The sequence below is a fragment of the Papilio polytes genome, unplaced genomic scaffold, assembly GCF_000836215.1.
Source record: "Papilio polytes unplaced genomic scaffold, Ppol_1.0 DF824146.1, whole genome shotgun sequence".
Lineage (NCBI taxonomy): Eukaryota > Metazoa > Arthropoda > Insecta > Lepidoptera > Papilionidae > Papilio > Papilio polytes.
In genome coordinates, this window is record NW_013525058.1 from 1,244,272 (window position 1) to 1,261,936 (window position 17,665).

At 34.6% G+C, this 17,665-nt stretch overlaps 1 protein-coding gene across 1 annotated transcript in view; it reads right to left on the reverse strand.

Moving 5' to 3' along the window:
- Window positions 1-17,665, reverse strand: part of LOC106111921 — a 68,455-nt gene that overhangs the window by 15,986 nt on the left and 34,804 nt on the right. The window lies entirely within an intron of this gene.

Genomic DNA, 17,665 nt, shown 5'->3' on the forward strand with positions numbered 1-17,665 from the left:
TTTACGGTCTTTTTGAGAGTGGAAACCTGGGTTTAGAATTGTTTTAAATAAGTTGCACTGATAAAAATTTAAAAACTTCATCGCCATTATTAACTAATTATCGAACAACTTGTGCCTGGTTGTATAATCTTGCATGATATTGTTAACGTGAACGTACAGATGGAAGGATGTTTGTAGCCTAAACTGCTGAACGGACCTCGATGAAATTTGGCATTGATGTAGAGGATAGTCTGAAAGAACACATAGACGACATTTTTTTTTCTTCCAAGTGAACAGAGTCGCGGACAAAATCTAGTAAACAATAAATGTTTTAATCCATAGATCTGTGCACGTATAGCGACTGACCACGGAGCGTCTAGGAAAGTAACCCGACACCGGGTCTTTGCAACGACGAGGCTTACCCGCCTTAAACCCCTGCGCGTTTATACCCCACCTTAAGTCCGAGATTTAACTTTACAATAAGGCTCTATTCCTAGCAACCTCTGCAGTTTAAACATTAACTTTGTTATTTTACGAATATTTTAATGCATCACCTCCATATGGAAGCTTAGTTGTATAAAGTTTGAAAACTAGCATTTGAAAGCTTTCAAGACTAAACGTCACAGTCAAAGTCTTTTAAAGTAATTCTCTAATTAAATCTACCCTTATAGACTTCCTTAGTGACTAATTGACAAATCTGTGAGTGTCAATTATTGTTAACAAAGATGAAAATTATTTCCATATCACACATAGTTGATGAATCACTAGCTGTATCCCACTTCTCAAAAAAGTAGCCTAGTCCTTTTCCCGACTTTGTTCTACATATAATACCAAATCGGCGAAATTCGTTGAGCCATCCGGAAACTTATGTATATACATACGTCCATGGATCTAAGATTTCGCATTCATAAAATTAGTAAGATAATAAACATGAGTTATAGATTTACAAACATGTCATTTTTTAATATTAACATATCTTACGGGCGATGGAACTGTACAAACAAGCGATTGAGACGTTTGAAAAACTCCGCACTAACAGATATGCATATAAATTAATAATTAATATAAAAACAGAAAAAGGTATAATAAGCTATACACGGAATTAATAAATCAGTTATTTAATCTTCATAAAAGTCGTAATATTATAATTAAGTAAGATAAAAAGTAGAACTAAAAGCTGTACTCCAATTAAACTAAAACGTTGACAATCAACAAATAACTCCTTAAAACATATTGTTGTCACAACTTCTTGGAGGTAAATGAAAGGGACGCATAGATTATGATTTCGCAGATCCTACGGTTCGATTCATAGTATCAAATTGCTAAGGCAATGGAAACCGACGTTCCCTCCGACCATAGAACTTGGCTTGAGATAACACGAACACTGATTGTTAAGGCGTTACGCCTGTCAAAGACCGCGTTTAAGGTTTTAATTAGGAAACGTCTCCCTCGCGTAAACGTTGACCCACTTGATGTAATACAGTATTGTATTACAGAAACTAGTGTTTACATTGTCAATACACGTTGAAAATCATATAAAAATTATAATACAATTTTGCAAGGAACGAAAAAGAGATTCTATATTTTCCACTGAGTTTCTATTCTATCGAAAAACTAATTTGTGTTTTTCGATAACATAAATATGTTCGAGATAATATTTACATCCAATTGGTATTAAGGAATTTAAAAAAAATAACTGCAGCATTCAGAAACCTCATATTTCAAAGTCATTTTTGAACAAAATCTTATATCAATTTTAGATGAAGCTTCTGTTTTTGCTACTGCGTTTATAATTATATAGATGCATAATTATTATAAATTAAAATAAGCTACTCGACTTGTATAATTTACTTGATTTTCATTGCTATTTCAATATTGGTTTTTTACACTTAACGTTTCAATAATGAACTCGTTAAGTCTAAAAGAACAAGATTATAAATTAAGTATCGAAAATCAACATCGTAAAGTTTTATGGTGAAGTTGTCCTCCCGATCGGTTCCGGCCAAATGAATGTGTCGATATCGCTTCTAATTCCACATTTGTGACTGTGATTTGTTAATAGATAAGAAAAAAATAAAAAACCAAAAATTAGGTGTGCTATCCACAAACAAGCATATACTTCCATTAATTTATGTATCATTTTCAACAAATTTATTAACACCTTAAAAATGCAGTGTGAGTAAATATTGTATATCTATAGAAAAAATGACTATAATTCAAGCTTGATAACAATTCTTTAAGGTAAATTAAAAAAAAGGATCCAACAGAGAATAGACTTATACAAAATATTCCGAGAAAGCCTTGACGTATTCAAATAAATAAAGCTAGAATTTTGTTAAACAAAACGTTTACTGTCATCAAGTTGTTGCGTAATTCTTATTCTTTGTTATTCGCGAAGATACACCGTGTGGCGTAGCATCATTATCTCGCCAGTTGTTGTGGCAACGCGCTCTGTGACTCTCCTCGTCTTATTCGATGGCTTTTGTCTTTCCCCTTGTCGATCGCTAACACATTTACCCACTAACCAGTAGGTGAAAACTCGCGAAACGAACGTGCCATTGTAACAAGCCCCGCACAATACTCCCCACCGACACGCTTATCGACTCCCGCCTCAAAGAAGTTCAAAAGGCTTCGGTTTAGACGTACGCTATCACAACGCCATCGTTTGTCAGTTTTCGCCGCGGGATGCGATTGTCTCCGCGTTACAAATGGTCTTTTCGAAGACGCCCCGCTCGTTTCCATTTTAATTGACATCGTTGCAATAGCTACAATAGCTAGAGAAGATGTCAACGAGGCGCCGCACAGCCGCGCGCCTGAGACGTATCAAATTCATTCGACTTTGATTCGTCCCCGCTCATTGAGCAACGACGCGGCGGGCGCGATCGCAACGAGCGAAGCCTGCCTACATTGCGACCTGTGACGTCACCGTGTGCGTGTTCGAGTATTAATCTCATTTGTGTAATAAAATCTGTGCCTTAGCCGCGCCGATGGCGGAGTGATCCGTCCCTGAAATGCTTGCCTCCGCACGATAATCCTGTTAGGTTAAGAAGGTTTCTACATATTACGTGCTTTGCTACGTCTTAAGGATTAAAACGACATGTACGTATAACTCGATACGTATCACAGGGGTGAGCCGGAGCGGTACGTATTTAGCTCAGAACTGTGTTATGAAAGCGATGATCTTGTAGGTATTCATTAGTCGGGAGCGAGGCTTAGTAGATCACCGTAGTAAAGATGCGACGTGGATTTACGTCAAAGCCGCCGCATCGAGGTGGTCATCGCCGGGGCCCAGTGTTTACGCCGGACGATGAGGACAAAGGACTCCTTAATTATTCAGACAAAGCAAAAGCGACCTTAATATCTGGCGCGTAGTCGACATTTGTAAATATTTAAGTTTGTCCGCCAATTCGGCATTAAGACGAAGTAGTTTGCATGAGAGAGGAATCGGAGACAGTCTGGGAGCTAAAGCTACCCTCCGGGCGGACAGCGGGGAGCAGGCAGCGGACAGCGGGGGCGGCCATAAATAATTAATCTGCGCCGATGTGCGGTGGACGGTTTACTAAATCCTGCGGCGGCGGCGCACAGCCTGTCGGACCTTAGAGACCTTATCATAGCCCCGGTGTTAGCTAAAGAAAGTACACATTGTTATTGCTCTTAGCTAAACATGCCTTACTTTTCAGTAATCATCATTAATCTAATGCCTAACATTAATGTATCAGTTTATGATCTTACCGACCAAATCATGTAAACGCACATACATTTGAATTCATCTAACGATTTAAAAAAAAATAGACAATTTGTTTCATGTTATTTACCGGTGAATGGACTAAAAAGTATAGTGTATACTGATGTAGGGGTGTGTGTGTATTGCGGGGTAAAGCCGGCCTAATCCCGCGGCGATCCGGCACGGGCGGCGCGGTGAGACAAGACGGGACGAAGACGCCTCGCGTTGGTTACCGTGGGGCTTCCTCTACCTCACCACTATGCTAACTAACAACCCTTTATTCATACATTCAACTCGTTGCTTGACCGCTGTGACCGATTTCATTATAAATATTACATAACAAGTCTATATGCTACTGTCACGTTCACAGTCGTTAATTGAGCTCTGAGAGATCTCTCTAGTGTAGATTTAAACTGAGAGGTATACACTAAGGGCGGCAACTTAACGTCTATAAATGTAAAAAGAATTAAGAAAAATTTAAAACGTCCTAAATCAAAGTATGAACATTTAGGTTAGTACAACCTTACCGTGTCCCCACACATTGAAGCTCGCAAAAGTTACCTCAGCTAACTAATCGAGGCCGTTAACTCGATTGTGCCGAAAGCTTACGACTGATGTATCAGATTAGAGACTAATTTTGCACACAACTTTCGTTTCGTACGTTCACCGAGTTTAAATTAATTTTCATTCACAACAAAACTTTGCGTTGTACAAAACACACATACATATATAGATTTTTTTGTAGTTTCTGTTATTTAATTCTTTAGATCCTGAGGAAAATAAGACTTAAAATCAATGTTTTACAATTTGCAAGCAATTGTATGAACTATCGCGAGACATTACTTTAAGCGAAAATTAAAAACTTCTTCAAGAAGGACCCCCGAAGGGTCTGAAACTAGTCGGTGCCGTCACCGGAGGATAAAAGCGTGAGTTGAGCCGTTTTTAATTTTCGCTTAATTTACAAGCGCTTATTATTGGCGAATACTACTCGATGCATCGTATTTAAACAATATTATAAATTATTTAAGAGTTATTCAGATGCGGATATTGTACAATTGCGGTTTATCCATCAAGCGATACGTGCATCAATCTATGTTCATTTGACCAAAAAAGGTGATTACCGTAGCGCATTAACAAGGATTAGCATTATTACTCGTTAGCGGTCCAGTAAAGCATTAAATAATTAAGAGGATAAAGAATTATTAGCGCATTGCTGGAAACGCTAATACCGTACAATTCTCGATCAATGCGCGTCGAAATAGCCGCCAAATAATCGGCGAGCACTTAATGAACGCGTTTGAAAAGTTAAAAGCCTAGTGTTAGGGCGCGGGCACACTACGCGACTAATTAACATCGCGCAGTAATTCCACTGGCCGCGCGTGGACTTAGCGGCATTATCGCCTAAATTGTCCTAATGTTAGTTGCGACCGTAGAGGGTCATTAGTGAATTAGGATACAAATGTGAACGCACCGAATGTGATACCAAATATACGTAACGTGATGTTGCATTTTATCGTACTGCTAAATTATATGCAAATAGCGTACTGAAATGAAACCTGTTCGAAGCTGCATTTCATTTGTTTCTATTTTTGGGACAATTGTTTACCATCTTTATTGAATCAAAACACATTTCTAACGGATTGCATTTTTAAAGCATAAGAATGACTCAAACAACATGAAAGCAGTCATTAGGGACAATAATGCGTTGCAGGAACGAGAAGGATTAAGGATAATCGAAATTGCGTGCGAACGTTAGGCTTTGCAATAGGACGCGCTGTTTAGATGCGCCAGATAGACTCCATCTAGTAATTAATTTTACCGCGCGAAATGCTCTAAATGCACTAGAAACTATAATCCTCATTAAAATTGAAATAGGCGACTGTTCACTTTGCGTCAAATATAATTTTACCTTCTAAACGCGGAACATAATTACGCATTTCGCTGAATCCAATGCGAGTATAGTTATATTTTGAAACTATCATAGCTTTTAAATGAATCCATTTCCATTTGAAACTATTTATAATTAAATGCGTTGCTCGCTTTGTTCGACATTAATTAATATTATAGGAGTGGTTTATCTTTTTAAATATAACTACAAATACGAAATAAAAGATCCATTTGCTTTGTACTTTCCAAATTATATTCTTTCATTATGATATATCCCACGTATTTATGAATGAGACTCGGACACAATGAAATAATACGTCGCGATCAGTTTCATTTGCACTCGGCCTTTCAATTTTTCGCATAACGCACCGTCCGATGAAAAACACAAATTAATTTGCTCATTTTTTGCATACAATTTTATATCATTGAGAGCAAATATCCGAGAGCGCATTTCGAGAGCCATAATCCCGACTCTTCATGAAAGTTATGGATTACTTTTGTCATACAGATTTATTCGGCCGTAATGAAAATAAATTATTTCATTACTTTATCGCAAATATGAGTGGCGACTAAATATAAGAGAAAATCATCTAAAGGTATTAAGATATTGTTATCGTATAGTTGAATACGGGGTCGATGGAGGCACGCCATAAAATACGAAATCAAAACAAGAGGATGCAAGCGCGCCGTGTGGGGAGCGACTGTGTCGACGCGATATCCGACACGGGTTCGGATTATTCGACGTCAAATCCGGGATTAAGCGGGGCCGGGATAAAGCGGAGGCCGGGATCGGCTCGAGGCCGGGTCAGCGGGATTTCGCCGAGCAATAAAAGTGTCTGCAGCCGATTTAGGCTGAGCCGGGAGGCAATTCGGCTCGGTTACCAATTGCTAGGTAATTTCGACGTGCGAGCGCGATCTGTCCGTACAAAGCCTCTCTAATGCCTGCCAATGGGATTAGCCCAGTGTCGTACGGCCCTTGCGATTTATTGGACGGAATCGAACACGTTAAGGTCTAGCTCTCAGGTCGTCGTTGGTCGACCTTGAAAGTTTGCTTATCGGCGAGTAAACCGGACGTCGGTCGTTCATTTCCATTTTGTCAGTATTACTTAATTAAATCCTCGTCGAGGAATGTTTAGAAGACATTTTTGCTCAGACAGCTGATAAATAAAAGTCATGGCTATCTAATTTCAAAGCGCGATGTTTCAATGATTACTATATCTAATTTACATTACAAAATTATTTTATAGTATGACTAGAGTGGACTTTGAATCGGTATTAGCGCGTGAGTCTAACGGCTTCTGTCGTGTATACGCAACGTTTACAGGGATAAAAGTTTTTCTAAGCTAAACCGGGGTTCGTTTGTAACCGCCGTCGTCCGACCATTATACGAGCCCTCGGTAATCCGGATTGGAGATTCATTAGGGCAAGATTATACTCTATTGAAATCGCACGAGCGGAACCGATAAGTGCCCACTACAAATAAATGCAAATTAAAAAATCTAACTAAAATAATGTATTCATATAAATTTTTAACCTTCTGAATACATTCATGTCTAGCAAGGAAAATCTACAATCTATTTTTTATTGTAGTCATTAAAGTTGCATACTAATAAATTTGTTACAGACAACTTTACATAATAGACAAGTGATTTAGTAAACCGTATTATTTCATTATAATTGGTCACATATTACAAGGAACAGTATTTATTTCGTAAGTTATCCAAATATACTAATATAAAGGCAAAAAAGATGAATTCCCGACAATCAAAGGGAACGCATTAACCTTATTGGATAAGTCGTGTGTCGATACATCAAAAGCGTCCATCATGCGTGATAAACAAAAGCCAAACATTTGGGGACGGAGAACCAACGACCAATTACTATGTTGTTCCTTTCAATATACAGTATCAAGATATCTTAATATATTTACTTTACTTCTGATTAATCTCTTATATGTGTACGTGTTTGCAAAACTCGATTGAAAAAACAAATATCTCTTCTGGCAAGAGAACCTAGTCTATGTTACTCTATTATAAAAGATAGAAATTTATAAAAAAAAGTTAAGTGATGTTGCCAGAAAACTAAGAAAATGAAATCGTTTTCGGCCGTCCGCGTGGAATTTAAAAAAAAAACAAAAGTAAGTAGCCTATGTACTCTTCCAAATTATCCTCTACATCTGTGCCAAATTTCATCGAGATCCGTTCAGCAGTTTAAGCTATAAACTCGTACAAACATCCGGCCATCCATCTAAACTTTTATATTTTTAATTTTTGTAAGTCAAAAGACCTCAAAATTTTCAATGTCACTCGCACTACGGTAGGTCGCGGTTTCACTCTTGTACCGAACTTTATTGACTATCAAATTACCAACCCTCCGTTAATATGAACAGTCTAAATTATATCTTACAGAGTTACAATAGAGCTTGTATTAGAACGATTAGCAATTGTTAGTAGCTCTCTACTGCAGACTGAAGATAAGCCGAGGGATTAGTTCAGTGGAATGTAAAAATAAAATAAAAAGTGTAAACCCAGTCCTGATTGGGTCCTAGAAGCGCACCGATGATGGTTACCCTAACGAAGTCAGCCGATTAATTATAATGAATTATGTGTTTTAGTATAATATTAATACAAATAAAAATGATTTATGAAAAATTTACTTTAATTTCCTTTTAGAAATTGTAATATTTTTAATAGATTATCAATAACGAGTTTGCTAATCGTATTCAAGTTTTGCAATCTGATTTTGAAATCTCAAAAACGTATTTCTCTAACCTTCAAATTGAAAATGCATAATTTATCGTACAATTTTATAACTAAGTCAATAAATATTGATAATTGGCATACTGTAATTTAAATCGAACTGTACACATTAAAAATAGTGTCTGAATCTACTTGATTAAGTCCTTATAATATTAATTAGAAGGCATACTGCATGGTATTAACGTTTTGTTATAATCACAATTTAAACGACCAACGCTTTGCAATATAATCCTAATTTATAGCGTATTAATAAAAATGATGTGCATATTTAATATGACAAATGGTAAGCCGTAATCTTGTCTACATATAACATAGTATATGTATGCAGTACACGTATTACCCGCACGGCCACTTGGCGCTCTGTCCAGAGATAATCCCGTTGTCCGTCCCGCTCACACCCGCCGCTCTTGTTCGCAAATCCTCGCTCCGTCCTTTTCTAATCCCTTATTTGAATCTTATCAGATCTCTAGAGATACACCGGCAACCGGCAACGGTCGTAGTCCGATGTGTGGATGTTGTACGGATTTAGGATTTAGGGTTGTCAAAACGTGAAAATTAACTCAAGTTATTTTTCTGCGAGATATTTTTTATAAAGGTTACACAATTTTTAATGCGTCAACCTTAATTAAGCACGTATAAAATCCGACATTTTGTAAAAAAACATATGGCTTAAATTACTGAACGGCATTTTACCAGACCGTTTATAGATTCAGACAAACCAAAATTATTCATATTAAATTTTTATAAAAACAATTGGTACGTGCCGTCCGGGATTCCATCCGGGGGTGTCCACGTTTGGAGACAAGCCTACTCGAGTATTTCGTGACTCTCTTTTTAAATTTATTTTCGTATATTACATTAAAAAAATCAAAACGTATTTTTCACGATCGTTCTATTATTACTTCGTTCATATAATATCAAAGGGTTATATTAGTAAGTTTTAAAACTAGTATCTATAAATTTATTCAAACACAGCCCTATTTAGCGGTCATACATTAAAGGTGCGCCCATACTGTATCTGCGATTAACGGGCTTTGAATGGACGATTGAAGCTAAATTTATATGACTGCAACACGTCACCAGATTACGGCGACAGGCCGAGCCGCGCGGCCAGCTGTCGTGATCAGTCTCCAAATGTATCATTGAGATTGCTTCAAGACATAATTATACATAAAAACTATGTTAATATACAACCACGACTGGTCGGAGAATGTCGCAATGTCAAATGTTTTTGTAAAAACAACATAAAGCGATATTTAAAATTAGTGACTTATTTGGATATTGACTTTATTTGAAACTAATTTTAGTGCAAATAAATTAATAACACTGCGTGAGATAAATGGCTATTATAACGTTGTTTGAATAAAAATTAAGGTAAGGACCATTTTTAACTTCGTAAACGTAATCTTTACAATGTACAAGATATCATAAAAACAGCATATTGTTATAAAAGGAAGCAATCGACTAGGATTAATACCAACAGGAAACTGGCAGCCATATTTTATAAAGGAGGCAGCGCGAATTAAAGGTTTATTTCTTGCGAGTATAATAAGATAATATACGTAACCCTTTGTAGGGATTAAGATTTTGTTAAGGGCGCGGTCCGTAAGCCTAGACAGACGGGGGCCCTTCGCTTAGACAAGGGAGCGCGGCCTTCGACTTCCTTTCAATGGTTTTTACGATGGCCAAACAAAAGGAAACATTGATTTTATAAAAATCTTCTCGAAACTTCTACAAGTTTTAATGTAATTAAATGTTTTAATTAAGTACTTAAATACCTCGAGGACTCGAAAAATAAGTGATAAACACAATACCGTGTTAAAATAGTTACAGTACTTCTTGTGAACAAAAGTTCTTTGAATAAATTGGGTAAAATCAATAGCATTTGGCGTAAACTTGTTAGAACTGGCAGGTGATAAATTATTTATTCATCGGAATCAGTTTATCTGCTAGTAGTAAAGTCAATTGAATAGCACGTGCGTGATATACAAATTTGTAACCCAACGCTCGTGTCCATTTAAAATAATTTTATCTGACAATAACCGGTTCAAGTTTTACGAACTTGTCCAATATCCAAATGGCGAAATTTTCTTTGACAATTCTTTGTAATAAAAATTTATCTACTAATTTTATTATCAGTTTAGTGCTTCTTTAAAAAAACCTAAATCTGATAGCAATCGTTCGATAACCTCAGAATAAATAATGCGCTGTAAGCCGGTTAGATAGATGACCGATTCCCTGGGGTATGAGGTAGTGTTCTTACAGTCAAGTGGAAACCGCGCACTTCCGCTAAGCCTAATCCTGACAAATGGTTTGGATCATCCGCCTCACGTACGAGACGCCTGTTTGTCCACATGACTCGATTCTTTATCGATTGATCGCGGCTCAGCTGATTGCCTCTATGTTGTTGCCGCCGGATTAAACGCACACAACGACACAAATGAATGCGCACGTAGTTGTGATTCGTAAGGGATTATAAAGGTAGTTATGCTAGTTACACACAGTCGTTGAGACAGAACAGTACTCTTTAGAGAATTTAGACTGTAATCGCGTTGAAGCAATAGCAGTACTGCACTTTCCTACTGCACTGTGTGCTAAGCTCTATGAAACTAGTGTTACTAAAAAAATATTTTAAAAAACACTCACACACACACACGCGCCTGAAAAGCTTGACGCATTTACGCAAACGCATACTTTATTGGCGTTAAAAGGTTAAAGTAAATGTAAACGATTATACAGTTGACATATATAAATCGTATAGATTAATGTAGATGTCTTTTTGTATATATCATTTGATTTTTTCTAACGATAATCTAATGCTAATGACGCGTGTTAACATGCCTATCGTATTACGTCTGCCCTTACTTAAGCGATATTTTGGAAACCGGACTTAAAAAACCTATTCGTATTCATCAAATTAAAATGTTAAATTAAACAGACATTAAGCTGAATTATGACAAATATATGCGATTTGAGATACACGATTTTATCAAGTGTGGTAAAGCCGTATTAAGACTAAACCCTGGTTATCAAGGTCTTTGAAAATCATTGAATTTTAGCAGTTAGAAATTTTATAATTAGTAAGTAATAAATTGTAGCTTTTATTAGTCTATTTCATTTTTATATTACAAATTAGTTTATTCTCCACAACAGGTAAGGAAACGATAAATAATTTAAAAATAACAATTACAGTACATGTACAGTAGACGAATATTATGGAGAGATTACTTTAACATAAAACCGTTGCAAAATAAAAGTCAAAATGGAACCGATAACTTCCACATTGAGGTTATAAGCCTTTTTAAAAAAGATATCAAAACACCAATAAAAAACTAGTATATTAAGAGCGTTATCTATGTTTAAAAAAAACACAAACGTTTTAAAAAAATCCATAAACTTTACCGGTGACATTGGCTCGAGGCCGATTAAATTATTTAAATAACCTTAATACGATGGGGCCCCTTTGATATAGTAAGTTAAAAACGTCGTGATTAAAAACCAAAACTGGGTTCTATCTTGCTTATAAAAAACTTAAATGATTGATTATGATCATATTAAGGATTTCCTCGTTTCGAAAACTTAAACTTGAAAAGACAAGGCGTTAACACAAATTAAAATATGTATAACTACATCCATAAATAAAATACAGAATAATATTTAGTAATCATTGATTGTCCAATAATCTACAAAGCTTAAAGCTTTTGAAATTAACAAAGAATTCGCACTCATCGTCATCGTCACCCCTACCTTATTCTATACCCGTAGAATCGGCGTATTCGGTTTTTGTCATCCAGTCATCCAAATAACTCTATCATCCGTTATCTCAGTCATCACACCCTTCTTCATGTCACCTTTCAATCCACAAATCTCTTTCTAGGTCTGACTCTAACTCATACTGTCACACTAAAGGTCGATTAATTAAAATTTGTTTAAACAAAATCCATCCACAGGGATTCCCTTATCAAATGAAATGTGGTAGTTGATCTGAGTTACGTCACAGTAGAGAATAATAACCGAAAAGAAATTCAAAAAACACCAGTCATAATCAGTTAGAACCGGCAAAAACCGGTTCACATCATGGTAATAGTAGCCGCTAACAAAGAGCAGAGCTTCAGGTATGTGGAGCTAAGTAAAGCGCACTACGTATATATAGCTTAGCAGTGCTTGATCCGGATGAGCTGAGATTAGATGGCAGCGGCTGCCCAGCGGCCGGGATACATCTCCGACGGGTTTACTCGGATCCGGATTAAATTGAATAACTTACCGGGGATTTATGTTATCTTGTATGACGCATTAGAATCACACATTTAGATGAAATGTAATTTTCATTTACGTACCGGTCAGTAACTTAATAACCTTTAGTAAAAAAAAAACTCCAAAAATAAAAATGTTTCTTAAATCATACGATAACAGTGTTATAAATATGAGAGTATTTGTTTTTTTATCTATCTTTCAAAAAAATAATTATATTTTTTTTGTTCAAATACACAAATCAACGTTTAGCCTCAAATATAATATCAATGTGATATTTTTTGTACATTCAAAGAGCAGGTTTTCAAAATATTGAATATCAATTAGAATATTAATATAAAATCCATATTCTCATTAATTACGTAATAATAAACAAAAATGACAAACTAATTAATTAACGTTATAAATGGAAAAGACATTTATGAACCGTAATCTATCGGCAAAGGTACGGTTTACATAAAAAAAATATTTTAAACATGTCGCAGAAGTTCAATAAAATATTGAAAAAATAATTAAGTTTGAACCAGTTTATTCAAAAGTGAATTAATAAATTATTAAAATATGAAAAAATATATAATAATGCCTAGCGATGAAATATGATTTTTCATGTAATAAAAATTTGTCTTAATAAAGAATTTTATTCATTTAAATTGTAAACTATACAAAAATCTAAACGGAAGTTAATATTAATAAGGAGTTCAGGTTTTTAACATTTTTAAATACATTCAAATCTTTATTCAAGTTTAAAAAGTGGCCAGTGTTAATTACGACGTTATAAATATTAAAGGGTCACCCCGCGGTCTGTCTGAAATAAAAATGAAGGCGACGCGTGACATCAATATTTAATTAATTGTTGTTGGACTTACCATATTAGACTAACACGCAAATATTTTAAAAGGTTGTCAAATTTGGTATCGATAACTACGAATTGAAACAACACTGAAATAAACTTTATAACTATGTGATATGATTCATTTTGGCTGAACACAATGTTTGAATTTGGACAGGTTTACGTGTAGCGATAGAGCGGTACCCTATACGGTTGTTGTGTTTGTTCTAATAGATCTGTTTTATGAATTACTAATGAAATAGAGCATCAGTAAAGACAGGCAATGCACTTTATATATCCCCCTTATAAAAACTTTAAAAAAATTTGCAGACACTTGAAAGATCTTGTCAACACATTCGTTGTTGTTTCCTATTACGTTGGTTTTAACATTTTTTTTTTTTCAGATACATAGAAAATCTCCACACGTTTATCATTAGTAGTCAACATATCACATTATATTCACACACATATTTTTAATATCATTTTTAAAAATTAGCACAATGATATAAGATTATGTTCCTATGTGTGGACGTGTATACAGTAGAACTGGGATCAGTCATAAGCCGGATTAGACGACCATCGTATCAGGATTGTATTCCAAAGTAGAGAATATCATGGATTTGGCATACAAAGAGTTTTTTGACTACATTCTCCTATAAAACAAAATTTATTTATTTCATTTATAAGTAAAAAATTCACAATTCAGTGGTTAAAATTATTTCAAGCCTTCCTGTTTTAAACATTAGTTTCTAGAATAAGTAATTGACTCTTTAGTTTGTAATTAGGTTCTACTGACTAACCCGTCCCTTGCCTACGTCAAAGTTCGTTTATTTAATCGGCACGTTTAAATCCAGGACATTGTCTTACAGCTTATTATATCTTTGAATTAAAGTGAAAATTTTTATAAATCCAAAGAGGACTAAAGTATGAATTCATGTATGACGTAGTAACAAACGTTGTAGATATATTGAAGGGGGACGGCGCGATTATCCGGATCATCCCGGGCCGGATCAAGCTCGTGTCGCCGGGAGATAAAGCCGAACTACACGATACGTAGCACACACGAATATGTACTCCTGGTACTTGATTCTTAAATTCGAATATTCTTAAACACTTTTATTACCTGGATAGACTATTTTTAAGTTGTTTTTATCATTTCATCTATCTATAGGTGATAAATAAAGTCTATCTATGACTTCAGGTTATAAGGAGGAAAGATTCGTATTTTTCTATGTCTTGGACTGAATTTAATATCACGAGGCCGATTTAAAAAAAACCTTTTGCTATTATAAAGCTACAGTATCTGTAACATATAATACCAGATTTTTTTAATTCCGCCAGAAAGAAGACGCATGAAACCGATAGTTTCTTTTAAGAATCGAGAATAATAGATTTTTTATTAGAACACGACCCCTCTGGCTTTTGATAAAACTTATTTATAGGTTTCATGGAAGTTTCACTCTGTAAGCATGAGTATGAAAAATATTAACCTAATTACAAGATGCTAACTTAACTATATTTCCATGAAATTAAGCAGGAAAACATTAAGTTTTCTTTAACACAAGACATTATCTTTAATATTTATAAACTACCGTTTTTGGCAACAAGAATTATCGCTTCGTAAGCACATATGCTTTACATAAAAAGAATAAAAATAATTCCAACGAATAAAAAATATAAATCGGCTTATCTTTATAAAACCGGCTTATTCGTATAAAGCAACGTCAGCACATAATAACGCTTACATTTAAATTTTTATTTTATTTCAGTCTATATCTGTAAAGAAAGAGATAAATTGTCTATATGCTAATTGTTTTATAAATATGTTAAAATCTTATCTATACAGAATGTAAATACGATCTATTTTTTTTTTAATTTATTAAATCACCGAATAATTTTGTAATGACATATGGACAGAATTTTACGACATGTTAATCTTACGATTCTACTTATGTATGAATGCAAAAATTATTCGATTTGTGAATAAGAAAAATAGAATTAGTAATTAATTGCTCTACCGATCTGAATAAAGTATTGTTGAAGTTTTTATAAAAATAAATTGTGTGTTGTGATTGTTATGTTGACGCTACACAGGTAGGAATTGACAAAAGATATATCTCCGACAGGGGCATAATCCGCCTCGCATTGTGCAATCGTTAATCGGCGCGGATCGACAGCGCGGGTCGACTTCGAATTAATAATGATTTACAACGCCCGATTAGAGGTATTAGGCTTTAGCCACCGTCTTTGACGGCGCTTATCAACTTCTTATTACCTATCTTTATTGCATTTTTGTGTAAAATCGACTAACCGAGTTCACATCAACGTAACTCACAGTTTCCATCTAACCTATAAATCGCACACATAGATAATAAAATAAATTATTCGCAGCAATTTAATGAAGATACTGAATCCATGAATTATTACTAATATTTCATATCAATCTTAATCCGATTTCGATTTAACATTTTGTTGACCTTTATAATATTTAAGAATGAGATGTTGTTAAATTTATTAATTAAATGCATAGTATTTAAGATTTTTAAATGGATATTCTTCTCATTGTGTGTGTATACAGGGAGGGATTACGTTGGAAGCTCTCTGTACGGACAGACGGGATGTACCGGATTAGATTTAAGGGGTAAAAGAACTAGAGTGAGATAAAACATAGAATAATCGTATGGTACAGACAAGGACAAGACAAACGGAGATTTAGAGATTATGATTCATAGCGTAGACTGAATGGAAAATTATAAAGGGGGAGTGGAACGATGTGGAATAAGAGGCCAATGTTTTATACGTAACCGATGTGTTCGAATCGTTTTATAGTTTTTATTCTTTAAAATTAAATATCAACATGGACATAAACGTTATAGAGTGGTTGCGCTTTTCATTTTTTTAACTACTTATTGTGCAAGGTCTGAAAGTAATACCGTGTTTCCGATTTTTACCTAAAAATAATATGTATGCAAGTCGTTATTGTCTATCAATATTAGTTACGTTCATTACGTCACTTCAATATCAGTGAATTAATTGAGGCATCAGATTAACGCACAGATGAGCTGTGCGCCTACACAAAGGGTGCTCCGGCCGGCGCGTGACCGGGAATAAACACCCTGTATCATCACTGAGCTTCTGTATTTGAACTCTATACAAGCCATCTTTGTTAGCGATTTGAAATAATAAACAATTTTGATGTTTATATTAATGTCCGATGGTTTTAAAAATAGAACTAGCTTTTGCCCGCGACTCCGTTGCAGTGGAATTAAAAAAACAAAACTGAGTAGCCTATATGTTCTTCCAAACTATCCTCTACATCTGTACCAAATTTCATCTAAATCCAACAGACATCCATTCATCTAAACTTTCGCATTTATAATATTAGTGTTTGCTATCGCTAAAAAGGGTGACAAAATGTTTTTGTGACAACATGCTGATTAAGAAACAAAGGTATTAACAAGTAAGGAAAGTTAGTTTGTCACTGCCTATCCCATTAATATTGTCGTGAGCGTTTAATAACGTGTAAAAGCTGTACAAATACTTTAAGAGTTAGAAGTAGAATGTTTGTAAATTAAAAAAAAATGGTCCGCACGAGTTTTCGATTTGTAATTAACATATTTTTATGGCAAAATTATTCAAACAGCAGTCACGGAGATAATCATTAAATCTTAACCTAATTCATAGATTTGAATCTGCGATGGAATTTTTTAGATCAAATAATGAAGTTACATAAAATCTAAACCAAATTACAAAGGCGTTTAAAGTTTTAATTCTACATCTCGAAGGATAGTTTTTTTTTACATTTGCTCGCCTTTATATTATGTTATCGATATTTACACTCGAAATCTAATCACTTTAATATCGATAAATATGTCTGAAAATTCCCATCCAGAATTCACAACACTATTATTTCGACTTTCTTAATGTCTATGACCAGAAAAAGAATGATGACGTAATATTATAAAATCACATATAATTAATATAAAAACGTCATAAATCGTATTTGCCTGATATTAACACATGTTTTATGAGAAAAAGCTCGAAAAGAAATGTCGCTTTTAAATAACAGATTTTGTTCCATTCACTTTGTTTAACGAGTTTTTATATATTATGTTTTTTTATTAGCTTCATAAATACACGGAAAACTTTGCTACATGCCTATTAACTACCTATTTTGATTTAATTACCATAACATTTGTCAAATCTAATTTTTGTACTTCGAAAGCTACTTGTTTA